Genomic DNA, 13,812 nt, shown 5'->3' on the forward strand with positions numbered 1-13,812 from the left:
CAATAAGATCCTCCCTCAATCTTCTAAATTCCAGCGAGTATAAGCCTAGTCGATCCAGTGTTTCTTCATATGAAAGTCCTGCCATCCCAGGAATCAATCTGGTGAACCTTCTTTGTATTCCCTCTATGGCAAGAATGTCTTTCCTCAGATTAGGGGACCACAACTGCACACAATACTCCAGGTGTGGTCTCACCAAGGCACTTACAACTGCAGTAGAATCTCCCTGCTCCTGTACTCAAATCCTCTTGCTATGAATGCCAACATGCCATTCGCCTTTTTCACCGCCTGCTGTACCTGCATGCCCACTTTCAATGACTGGTGTACAATGACACCCAGGTCTTGTTGCACCTCCCCTTTTCCTAATCGGCCACCATTCATATAATAACCTGTTTTCCTGTTCTTGCCACCAAAGTGGATAACTTCACATTTATCCACATTAAATTGCATCTGCCATGAATTTGCCCACTCACCCAACCTATCCAAGTCACTCTGCATCCTCTTAGCATACTCCTCACAGCTAACACTGCCGCCCAGCTTCATGTCATCCACAAACTTGGAGATGCTGCATTTAATTCCCTGGTCTAAGTCATTAATATATATTGTGAACAACTGGGGTCCCAGCACTGAGCCTTGCGGTACCCCACTAGTCACTGCCTGCCATTCTGAAAAGGTCCTGTTTATTCCCACTCTTTGCTTCCTGTCTGCCAACCAATTCTCTATCCACATCATTACCATACCCCCTATACCATGTGCTTTAAGTTTGCACACTAATCTCCTGCGTGGGACCTTGTCAAAAGCCTTTTGAAAATCCAAATATACCACATTCACTGGTTCTCCCCTATCCACTCTACTAGTTACATCCTCAAAAAATTCTATGAGATTCGTCAGACATGATTTTCCTTTCACAAATCCATGCTGACTTTGTCCGATGATTTCACCGCTTTCCAAATGTGCTGTTATCACATCTTTGATAACTGACTCTAGCATTTTCGCCACCACCGATGTCAGGCTAACTGGTCTATACTTCACAAACAACAGGAATTCTGCAGATGCTGGAAATTCCCCAGTTTCTCTCTCCCTCCTTTTTTAAAAAGCGGGGTTACATTATCCACCCTCCAATCCTCAGGAACTAATCCAAAATCTAAGGAGTTTTGAAAAATCATCACTAATGCATCCACTATTTCTTGGGCTACTTCCTTAAGCACTCTGGGATGCAGACCATCTGGTCCTGGGTCAGATATAATTCTATCATATAATGATCACTGACCCCTAAGGGTTCCTTTACCTTAAGCTCTCTCATCAATTCTGGTTCCTTGCACAACACTCAATCCAGAATAGCTGATCCAATAGTGGGCTCAACCACGAGCTGCTCTAAAAATCCATGTCTTAAACATTCTACAAATTCCACTTCTTGGGATCCAGCACCAACCTGATTTTCCTAATCTAACTGCATACCGAAATCCCCCATGAATATCGTAATACTGCCAACTTGACATGCATTTTCTATCTCGCAGCGTAATTTGTAGACATCTTTGCTACTATTTGGAGGTCTGCATATAACTCCTATATGGGTCTTTTTACCCTTGAAGTTTCGTAGTCCTACCAACAATGATTCTACACCTTCCAATCCTGTCACCTCTTTCTAATGATTTGATTTCATTTATAAACCAAAAGAGCCACCCCACCTTCTCTGCCTACTTGCCTGTCCTTCAACACAATGTGTATCCTTGGGCATTAAGCTCCCAGCTATAATCTTCTTTCATCCACAATTCAGTGATGACCATAATGTCATACATACCAATTTGTAACTGTACTACAAATTCATCTACCATATTCCATATACCGCGCACATTCAAATATAACACCTTCAGGCCTGTATTCATCACCTTTTTCATTTTTCCCCCTTTTACATTGCATCTCATCTCGTTGATTGCAATTTTGCCCTATCATCAGCCTTTCCCTGCTAGCAGTGTCACTACACACTGCCTCTTGAGTATGAACCAACTTCCCCATACTCAGCTGTTATCACTCCAGTTCCCAACCCCTTGGCTAAATTAGTTTAAACCCTCCTGAACAGCTCTAGCAAACTTGCCCACAAGAATATTGGTCCCCTTTGGGTTCAGGCTGTACCCTTTCCTACAGGCTATGCCTTCACCAGAAGAGTTCCCAATGATCCAGAAATCTGAAACCCTACCCCCTGTACCAGTTCCTCAGCCACACATTCAACTGCCAAATCATCCTATTCTTATACTCATTGGCTGTGGCACAGGCAACAATTCAGCTTTCTACCTAACTCTCTAAAACCTCTATTCAATACCTCCTCACCTTTCCCACCTAGGTCACTGGTGCCAATATGTACCAAGACTTCTGGCAGCTCACCCTTCCCCTTTAGAATGCCGTGGAACCAATCCAAAACATCCCTGACTCAGGCACCTGGGAGGGAACATATCATCTGGATGACTCTACCCTGTCCAAAGAATCTCATCTCTATTCCACTAACGATGGAAACTCCTATCACTACTGCAGTCCACTTCAACTCTCTTCTCTTCTGAGCCACAGCACCAGAGACTCAGTTGCTGTGCCTTCCCACAGCAGGCCGTCCCCCTCCACAATATCCAAAGTGGTATACTTATTCCCATTCCAGTTCCAACATGTTGGTCCATGGCCTTGTCTTGTCCCAAGATGAGGCCACCCTCAGGATGGAGGAGCAACACCTTATATTCCGTCTGATTAGCCTCCAACCTGATGACATGAATATTGATTTTTCCTTCCAGTTAAAAAAATTTCCCTTCCCCTCCCCTCTTCCTTCTATTCCCCACTCTGGCCTGTTATCTCTTCTCACCTGCCTTTCACCTCCCACTGAGTCCTATCCTCCCTCCTTTTCCCCTATGGTCCACTCTGCTCTCTTATCAGATTCCTTCTTTTCCAGCTCTTTATCTTTCTAACCCACCTGGCTTCAACCTACCCCATTCTAGCAAACCCTCCTTCCCCTGCCCCCATGTTTTTATTTTGCCATCTTTCCCCTTCCTTTTCAGTCCTGAAGAAGGGTCTTGGCCTGAAATATCGACTGTTTATTCATTTCCATAGATGCTGCCTGACCTGCTGAGTTCTTCCAACATTTTGTGTGTTGCTTTGGTGTATTTATTTTTGAGGGGAATGGCCAAAAGGATACTCTGTAATGGCAGCTCATTTCCCTTCCTTCTCCTGATAGTCACTCAGTTACCTGTCTCCTGCAACTCCTCTGTATCACTTCCTCAGTCTCCCGTATGTGCCAAATATCATCAAAGTGCAGCTCCAATTCCTTAACATGTTCTCTGAGGAGCTGCAGCTCAGTGCACCTGGTGCAGATATAGTTATCCAGGAGGCTGGAGGTTTCCCAAAATTTCCACATCTCACACACAAAACAAAACAGAGCCCCTGGAGTCATTCTCACAGCACAAACTGTGCCCGAACAGATGAGGAACGAAGAATAAAGAAGAAGAAACTTACCAGATACTTACCTCGCCCAAGCCTGAAATTCCACAAAGCTCTACCTTTTTTCATTTTCCACTACAGACCTAAGTGAAATTGCAGCTTCTTTTTGTGCTCCTGTTCACTGATTGGGCATGGTCCAACAGTTTTGGGTTGAGGACCTTCATCAGGATCAAAAAGGAAAGGGGCTGAATCGGTTTGTGTGTGTTGCTTAAGATTTCCAGCATCTGCATAATCTCTTATGTGTAAGGGATGTTCAAGGGCATTCAAAAGCCCACCTGCAGTCTCTTCCATTAAACATCAGCAATACACTTAGCCACATTGCTGCTAGTAGAGAGGCAAGACGTGGGTTGAGAGCAGTACAGCCAAATATATATGAGAAGAACACATAAAGGGAATATATTGTAAGCGATTGGTTGTCTTTTACTATATATGCAGTATGAAGATTTGTTTGATAAATTTGGTTTTAAAGGTTTATTTAGCAAAGCCTTTTCTTTCAAAATGGTGGTCAAATACATACTATAATGATGTTTAACAAATATGAGTGGAATTTCTGATTTCACACTTGAATGGGTTCGTTACAAATCAAATATTAAAAGACTTGTATCTTTCCATTATATTTCTCAGCCTTTTCTTTGTGCTTTTGTTCTTCAGCCACCCAGATTATAATTTGCAAGAGGACTTTACCAACCTGATGGCAAAATTGTGTAATGTGCAGTAGGCCACTGCAAAGACTGACACTAGTTGTGTAAATATAGCAGAGCCACTGCAAAGCAATCCAGAAAATAGAATCATTGATTTCAGCTTGCCAAGGTACTGCTCTGACAATTCATCTGATATTATATTGAACATACAGGCAAGCTGTATGGTTATGAGTCAACAGGAGTGTTTACATGAAGTAACATCAATAAGCACCCTTTGGTTTTCATCAAATGTAGTAAGCACACTGGTTTGAAGCAGAATAAAATCTGCATGGTTTTTTTGCCATGCATCAGGTAATGACCTGCATGATTCACTGCTTCTAGTCATGCACCAGCTGGACATTGAGCAAGTGGAGTCTATTTTGAAGCAGAAGTTCCCAAGTGGTACCTGCCCAAGGAATTTGTGTACTGCCAGTGAAGGCCTTTTTGGTAAAGTTCTAATCTTTGTAGAGCTGCAAGTTCTTTTAACTTATTGGCATCTCTTAAGAATGAATGAAATGTAACTGATTCTCTATGAATAATGGTCTCAGTGACTTCCCATGCAGATAGCAGTCAACAACAAAAAAAAGTAATATTTTCAGCTACAGACACTTCATTAATATGGTCTTGATCAATCACTGATAATATAGTTATCACCTATTGTGAAGCTGATGTTGTGACTTAAGCTGGTTGCAGATTTCAGTGAATACAGATGTCTCACATGAACTGTCTGTATTATTTGTATAACAATAGTTATATTATTTAAAAAGAACTGTTGTTTATTTATTAATAACTTTAGTATTTGGCAATATGACCAAATACTTACAATTAAATATAATTTCAGATCTTGTATTTTCAGCTTGAATGCGAAGTTCTTCAAAGGCCAAAATTATTCGCTAAAATAAGAATTAAAAATAGTAAAATGCAGTTAATACAAATGAGTTCTAAACATCTAAACAAAAGCATAATTACTTATTATTTCTTAATCCAAAGGTTTATGCTATAGTGCGGGGAGATTGTTCATCAAACCTCAAAAGAAACTGTCATATAGTTCAGATTCAAAATAATAGTCACAGATCTCATATTAATGTTAATAATACATCATGGAATTTTACTAATCACTTACAAGTTCCATTATCAGCAATTAGAAGTCAACTAAAGGATACAATTTCATCCTAATCTGACATGATCAATTTGCTCTATTTTGCACAATTTGGCTATATTTTATTCTGTGCCTATTGACTATCAGTGAAATGAAAAATGTGAAACTAACTGATCCTGTCAGTTTGTCAAAAATCCTATATGAATCAACCTGAAAGAAAACAGCCTATCACATCACTCGGAACAATTTTAGGCATTTTTTGAGGAACTGTCCTTTTTTTTGAATCAACCTACTGAGCTGAGCAGCTAACAAACATAGCTTCAGCATTTAAAGAGCCCTGTACAAAACCACATTTTTACAAATGTATAGTTTATGGAATGGCAGAGACAGAAGAGCAAGGGAAAGAAATATGCATCCCTATTTAATGAACATAACCTGGAGATACTAGTGAATCAAATTTACATTCAGAATAAGGCATTTGCTGACGTTCCTTCAACTGGGAGTAAAGGATCTGTTTGGGGAGATGTGAGTTAGACATCAGAATGACATGACCTATCCATTGGAGTTGGTGTTGCTTTATCATGGTGTTGATATTGGCCTCCTCCAGTACGCCGATGTTGATGCGTCAGTCCTTCCAACTGATTCTCAAAATCTTTTGTAAGCCTCTTTGGTGGTGTTGTTCCAGGGCTTTCAGGTGACTACAGATCTTCAGAGTATGTTGCGATGGCTTTGTCAACCACATATTGAAGTTCTATGATGGTGGTGGTGCTGACCTCACTCTTGACCTTGAACGGATTGAGGTTGAAAATCTTGTTGTCCACATTATACATGATTAGAATTCCCTGCGGCAGTTCTTGGCCAATGAAGTGAAAGATGACAGCAATAAAGATGGCAAAGAGGGTGGGTGCAATGATACTGCCCTGTTTGATTCCTGTCTTGAGCGCCACTATTGTTGAGCACTGTGGCTCATATGCCATCATGCAGTAGCCTCAATATTTGTAAATATGTGTCAGGACAGCCATGTCTTGATAGTTTACGCCAGAGAGCTTGGCAGTCTATTTTATCAAATGCCTTTGTCAAACCTATGAAAGCCAAATACAAAGGCTTTGACACAACATTTTTCCTGTAATTGGCATTCTGTGAATATCATATCCATGATACGTCTAGATAGATGGAAACCACATTGATTCAGGGAGTACTTCTTCAGATAGTGGAAGGAGTCAGTTGACAAGGATACGTGCAAGCACTTTGTCTGTTGTTGACGAGAGAGAGGTGCCTCTGTAGTTGCCACAATCTGCCTTGTCTCCCTCCTTGAATATGGTCACTATTACAGCATCCCTGATCTCTAAGGGAAGTTGTTCCTTTTCCCAGACCTTCAGGAGCAGGGAGTGTATAGGGTGCAAGAGTGCTGGTCTACCTTCCTTGAGGATCTCTGTTGGCAAAAAGTCAGAACAGTAGGGTGCACTACCTCACAAACTACCCATCTGTCTGTACTGGCAGCCACTTTCTGCTCTTTCTATGAAAGAGTCTGCATTTCCTACACTGGGCCTCAGTACTCATCATTAAACCTAACAAAACATGAATGCAACCAAGGCATGCTCAATCCAAGGACTGAAGAGAGAAAAACAGGGTCATTAATATCCTTCCAACAACAATTCCATGAGCTTGGAAAAACTTTCCTACTCCTCATTTTCTAGGTTATTTTCAACCATATAAAGTAAAAATTCAATCTTATTCAACGGTTCCAGAAGAATATGATGCCAACGGACAATGCTACCAAAGACAATATCCTCAAGACAGGTCATGAAGCAATTCCTTTCACATCTTTTGCATCTTCTTGTATCAGATATGGTTCTGCTACTGTTAGAGCCTGTAACCGACACTCAGGCAGTGTTATTTTTGAGCCAATCAAGCAATCTGACACTTTTCTGTCTCTGTGAGTGTTCCACGAGGCTGTGACCAAAGCGTGTGATATGGAGGCCAGGAAGCTAGATGAGGTTTGAGCCCATGATTGACTCAATCTCTCCGATTAAAGTGCTGAGGAAGACTGAAATCATTGAGGCAGGTGCGGAGGGTGAGCCAATATTCAGCACCATCTGCCAGCCTCTTGCTCGTTGCTCCTGGAGAAGGTGCATGTGTGAGGCGGTCTCTCGCTTCCTGCTTCTGAGGGAAGGTCCTTGCTTTCAAGTGATCTCTCTTTCTCCCTCGATGCTGCTGGAGCAAGGTTTAGTCAATGAGGATTGTAGAATTGAACTCTAACTCAGGTTTATTATGTGTTCTAGTTTCCAGTCCTAGTTCTGGTCGTTCTTTTTTGTTACTACTTTTGGGCAACTTTTGAACTGGGGCAGTCTGCAGATAATGAACACTGAGCTGAACTGTATTGAAATATATCTTTTGATTTTTGTGTTTTTATATGCTGCGTTTTTGCTCATTTTTTGTTGCCATTTGCACAATTTTTTTGTGCATGGGGGCAAGGGGGATTTGAGGTTTTGATGTTTTTCTTTGAACAGATTAGTTCCATGGTTCTTATCTGTTTTATAACCGTCTGTGGGGAAGACAAATTTCAGGGTTGCATACTGCAGACATACTTTGATGATACTTTGAATTTTGAATCTTTGAGTGTGAAAGGTTATGTTGAAATGCAGGAAAAACAGAAAATTGAACTAAAAAAGGAAACAAGAAAATATTCCATTGTTGGGAAATGAGAAGAAAAATTCAGTTGAATAGTGTAAACACAGTGAACAAGACAGGGAGCCAGTTTACTGAACAGAGGGAGCAGCAGAAAAAAGTTAGGAGGAAACAAAATGTGAGTGCTTCTCTTTGCCAAGCATAATAGCGCTACAAGAGATCAATTCCTATTACACTCATTTTAATGAAATAAAACTAACCTCAATATTTTCAGAATTTTCAGCATAAAGTCGCCGTGTTTCATCTCTTTCTGATTCATCTGAGATAAGTAAAAGCAAGAACATAACTTTAATTGTAATATTCTAAAGCACATGGCTTTGAATATAAAGTTAGTGTTTCAAGATAGTGATAACAATCCACATGATAAGTAAATCGCTAAGAAAGTTTCATATCATCAAATGTTTTCACTCCAACATATTTTATTATCGCAGTATTTATTCAAAATGTTATTCTATATTATCTTTCTTTAAAATCTTTACACTTGTAATACATTGCAACTAGTAGAGCTGCTGCCTCACAGCTCCAGCTGCCTGAATTGAATCATGACCTCAGGCACTGCTGTGTGGAGTATACTCATTCTCACTCTGACTGCAGGTTTCCTTCAGATGCTCTGGTTTACCATCATAAATTGTCTTAGTTTCTCTTAATTCGCAGGACTCTTACGAGACAAGTAATTTATATCATTGGAAATACTTCTCAAATCCAAAGCCTCTCAATTGGTCTTTTAATGAATCTTAGAGCTAAAAAGCACATATTATGTCCTGAATCAACACACATCAAAGTTACTGGTGAACGCAGCAGGCCAGGCAGCATCTCTAGGAAGAGGTACAGTCAACGTTTCAGGCCAAGACCCTTTGTTAGGACTAACTGAAGGAAGAGTTAGTAAGGGATTTGAAAGTGGGAGTGGGAGGGGGAGGGCGAGATCCAAAATGATAGGAGAAGACAGGAGGGGGAGGGATGGAGCCGAGAGCTGGACAGGTGATTGGCAAAGGGGATACGAGAGGATCATGGGACAGGAGGCCCAGGGAGAAAGACAAGCGGGGGGGGAGGGGGGAACCCAGAGGATGGACAAGGGGTATGGTCAGAGGGACAGAGGGAGAAAAAGGAGAGTGAGAGAAAGAACGTGTGTATAAAAATAAATAACAGATGGGGTACAAGGGGGAGATGGGGCACTAGCGGAAGTTAGGGAAGTCAATGTTCATACCATCAGGTTGGAGGCTACCCAAACGGAATATAAGGTGTTGTTCCTCCGACCTGAGTATGGCTTCATCTTTACAGTAGAGGAGGCCGTGGATAGACATGTTAGAATGGGAATGGGATGTGGAATTAAAATGTGAATTAAAATGGAATTAAGATTAAAATTAAAATGCTTCTTTTTGGATTCCAGTTCCCCTCTACCACCACTCTGCTCCGTCTAGCGGAATTAGTCCTTACTCTTAATAATGCCTCCTTTGGCTCCTCCCACTTTCTCCAAACTAAAGGTGTAGCTATGGGCACCCGTATGGGTCCTAGCTATGCCAGCTTTTTTGTTGGCTTTGTGGAACAATCTATGTTCCGTACCTATTCTGGTATCTGTCCCCCACATTTCCTTCGCTACATCGACGACTGCGTTGGCGCTGCTTCCTGCACGCATGCTGAGCTCGTTAACTTTATTAACTTCGCCTCCAACTTTCACCCTGCCCTCAAGTTTACCTGGTCCATTTCTGACACCTCCCTCCCCTTTCTAGATCTGTCTGTCTCTATCTCTGGAGACAGCTTATCCACTGATGTCTACTATAAGCCTACTGACTCTCACAGCTATCTGGACTATTCCTCTTCTCACCCTGTCTCTTGCAAAAATGCCATCCCCTTCTCGCAATTCCTCTGTCTCCACCGCATCTGCTCTCAGGATGAGGCTTTTCATTCCAGGACAAGGGAGATGTCCTTTTTTAATGAAAGGGGCTTCCCTTCCTCCACTATCAACTCTGCTCTCAAACGCATTTCCCCCATTTCACGTACATCTGCTCTCACTCTATCCTCCCACCACCCCACTAGGAATAGGGTTCCCCTGGTCCTCACCTATCGCCCTACCAGCCTCCGAGTCCAACATATTATTCTCCGTAACTTCCGCCACCTCCAACGGGATCCCACCACTAAGCACACCTTTCCCTCCCCCCCCCCCAGCTTTCCGCAGGGATCGCTCCCTACGTGACTCCCTTGTCCATTCGTTCCCCCTATCCCTCCCCACTGATTTCCCTCCTGGCACTTATCCTTGTAAGCGGAACAAGTGCTACACGTGCCCTTACACTTTCCTCCCTAACCACCATTCAGGGCCCCAGACAGTCCTTCCAGGTGAGGCGACACTTCACCTGTGAGTTGGCTGGGGTGATATACTGTGTCCGGTGCTCCCGATGTGGCCTTCTATATATTGGCAAGACCTGACGCAGACTGTCCACCTACATTCTGTCCACCAGAAAAAGCAGGATCTCCCAGTGGCCACACATCTTAATTCCACATCCCATTCCCATTCTGACATGGCTATCCACAGCCTCCTCTACTGTAAAGATGAAGCCACACTCAGGTTGGAGGAACAACACCTTATATTCCGTCTGGGTAGCCTCCAACCTGATGGCATGAACATTGACTTCTCTAACTTCCGCTAATGCCCCACATCCCCCTCGTACCCCATCCGTTATTTATTTTTATACACACATTCTTTCTCTCACTTTCCTTTTTCTCCCTCTGTCCCTCTGACCACACCCCTTGTCCATCCTCTGGGTTCCCCCCCCCCCCGCCTTGTCTTTCTCCCTGGGCCTCCTGTCCCATGATCCTCTCATATCCCCTTTGCCAATCACCTGTCCAGCTCTTGGCTCCATCCCTCCCCCTCTCATCTTCTCCTATCATTTTGGATCTCCCTCTCCCACTTTCAAATCTCTCACTAACTCTTCCTTCAGTTAGTCCTGACAAAGGGTCTCGGCCTGAAACGTCGACTGTACCTCTTCCTGGAGATGCTGCCTGGCCTGCTGCGTTCACCAGCAACTTTGATATGTGTTGCTTGAATTTCCAGCATCTGCAGAATTCCTGTTGTTTGGTTGATTATGTCCTGAATCCTCACTGAATTAAATATGAACAGACTTTAAACAGCACCAAGAAAGGCTCTTTGCACATTCGTAATTAGCCTAGGTTTCTGTTCCAAATTAAATTCACATTTATTCTACAAATAAAACTATATTAATTACTGCTCTGTATTGCGCAGGATCAAAAAAAGCTGCAGAGGGTTGCAGACTCAGCCAGTTCCATCATGGACACCAGCCTCCCCAGTATCGTGCACATCTTCAAAATTTGATGCCTCAAAAAGACGGCATAAATCATTAAAGACTCCAATCATCCAGGACGTGCTCTCATCTTATTATTACCATCAGAGGGGAAGGAGGTACAGGAGCCTGAAGACACACACTCAGAATGTTAGGAGCAGCTTTCACCATAAAATTTCTGAACAGACAATGAACCACCCTATGAACACTAACTCACTATTTTTGCTCTCTTTTACACTACTTTTACTTTTACTATAAATTTTTATATTTTATAGAATTTTTGTATATTTTGCACTGTACTGCTGCTGCAAAACAAAAGTTACAACGTATGTCAGTAATTTGTTAAATGGAGATCTGATTTCGGAGACCTGTGTAGTCAAGGCGTTTCAATTTATTTTAGTAAAAATACACTGGTATCTGGAAGGTCCATCTGCAAGTGAGTCAGTACCCTGGCAAAAACTACACCAAGAAGGTAAAAGAACACTCCAAGCAGCTCCATGAAAAGATTATTGAAAAGCACAAGTCAGGAGATGGATACAAGAAAATTTCCAAGTCACTGAACATCCCTTGTAGTATAGTTAAGTCAATCATCAAGAAATGGAAAGAATATAACATAGCTGTAAATCTGCCTAGAGCAGATAGTCTTCAAAAACTGAGTGACCATGCAAGAAGGGGAGGCCACCAAGAGACCTATGACAACTCTGGAGGAGTTACGAGCTTCAGTGGCTAAGATGGGAAAGACTGCACATACAGCACTTGTTGCCCGGGTGCTTCACCAGTCGCAGCTTTATGGGAGAGTGGCAAAGTGAAAGCCACTGTTGAGAAAAATTCATGAGTTTGCCAACAGGCATGTAGGAGACTCTGAAGTCAGCTGGAAGAAGGTTCTATGCTCTGATGAAACCAAAATTCTGCTTTTTGGCCATCAGAGTAAACACTACATTTAGTCTAAGCCAAACACTGCAAATCATCAAGAACACATAATCCCCACCAGGAAGCATGGTGGTGGCTGCATCATGCTGTTGGGATGCTTCACTGCAGCAGACCCTGGAAGACTTGTGAAGGTAGAGGGTAAAAAGAAAGCCTGGAGAAAAACTTGTTGCAGTTTGCAAGAGAACTGTGACTTGGGAGAAGATCTGTTTTCCAGCAAGGCAATGACCCCAAGCATAAAGCCAAAGCTACACAGGAATGGCTCAAAAGCAACAAAGTTAATGTCCTGGAGTGGCCAAGTCAGAGACCAGACCTCAATCCAATTGAGAATTTGTGGCTGGGCTTGAAAAGGGCTGTTCACTCACAAACCCCATGCAATCTGACAGAGCTTGAGCAGTTTTGTAAAGAAGAATTGAGAAATATTGCAGTATCCTGATGTGCAAAGCTGCTAGAGACCTATCCACACAACTCAAGGCTCTAATTGCTGCCAAAGGTGCATTTACTAAATACTGACTTGAAAGGGGTGAATACTTATGCAATCAATTATTTTGTGTTTTATATTTGTAATTAATTTAGATCACTTTGCAAAGATTTGTTTTTACTTTGACATGAAGGTGTCTTTACCTAATGATCAGTCAAAAAAATCCAAATTAAGTCACTGTGATTCAATGTTGTAAAACAATAAAACATGAAAACTTCCAAGGGGGGGCGTGTGGTGAATACTTTTTATAGGCATTGTATATCTATCTTAAAACTTAAGGAGTTGTGGTCACTGTTCCTTGCTGCTCACCTACTGAAATATCAGTCACCTTGCCACTCCCCCACCTCTTTTACGTCTCTGTCTATATTTTCTAAAACATCAAAACCCTAGGATTTTACCCACCCATTCCTGTCCCTCTCTCAACCAAGTCTCCGTATTGGCCACATCATCATAGTTCCATGTGCTGATCAATGCTCTAAGCATTAAAATATACACACTTCAAACTATCCACCCCATCATATCTATTACAATTTTCCTGCCTGTTTTTACTGGCTGACTGCACCATCCAAGCCAGCTTCCAAGATTTAGACACTCTAACTCCATGGAGTATGAATAGATTTATAGATTCAGAAACTCGTCACTAACTGGCAATCATGTTTTGGGCGTCAAGGATTGAGCACTTAAGAAGCACCTGAATTGAGGTTCGGTGCTCAATCGTAAGCCTACTCATGATTTCATCTAGTGTTGGTTTGTGCTCCGATTCTCGATCCAGTTTGAAACCATGTCTCGATCCTACCCTCAGATACTCCAGCATTTGGATCCAAGCCATCCTCATCAAGAACTCTCATCACAGTATGATTGAGCCAACATGGATCCAGCGGGGTATCGGAGCCTTTCGTCAGCTGTGACCAGCCATAGCAAAAAGATTCAAGACAGAGCCTGGAGATACATGACCTTCAGGTCGCTATGTGCCAACTTCTGCAGGGATGAAGCCAAAGTCACTCGGGTGAGGCTTTCAGTCATTCTACAGAGCCAGTCCATTTTCTAACCCAGAAGATATCTAATGGTGATTCGGGTTCTTGCCACAGTTTCTTTGTCCAATGCTCATTAGTATTTGAACTGCAGATGTCCTGGTTCACTTGGAGCGTGGAAAGGTGGCCTTCATTATCT

This window comes from Mobula birostris, chromosome 3 (assembly GCF_030028105.1).
Source record: "Mobula birostris isolate sMobBir1 chromosome 3, sMobBir1.hap1, whole genome shotgun sequence".
NCBI classification, from domain to species: domain Eukaryota; kingdom Metazoa; phylum Chordata; class Chondrichthyes; order Myliobatiformes; family Myliobatidae; genus Mobula; species Mobula birostris.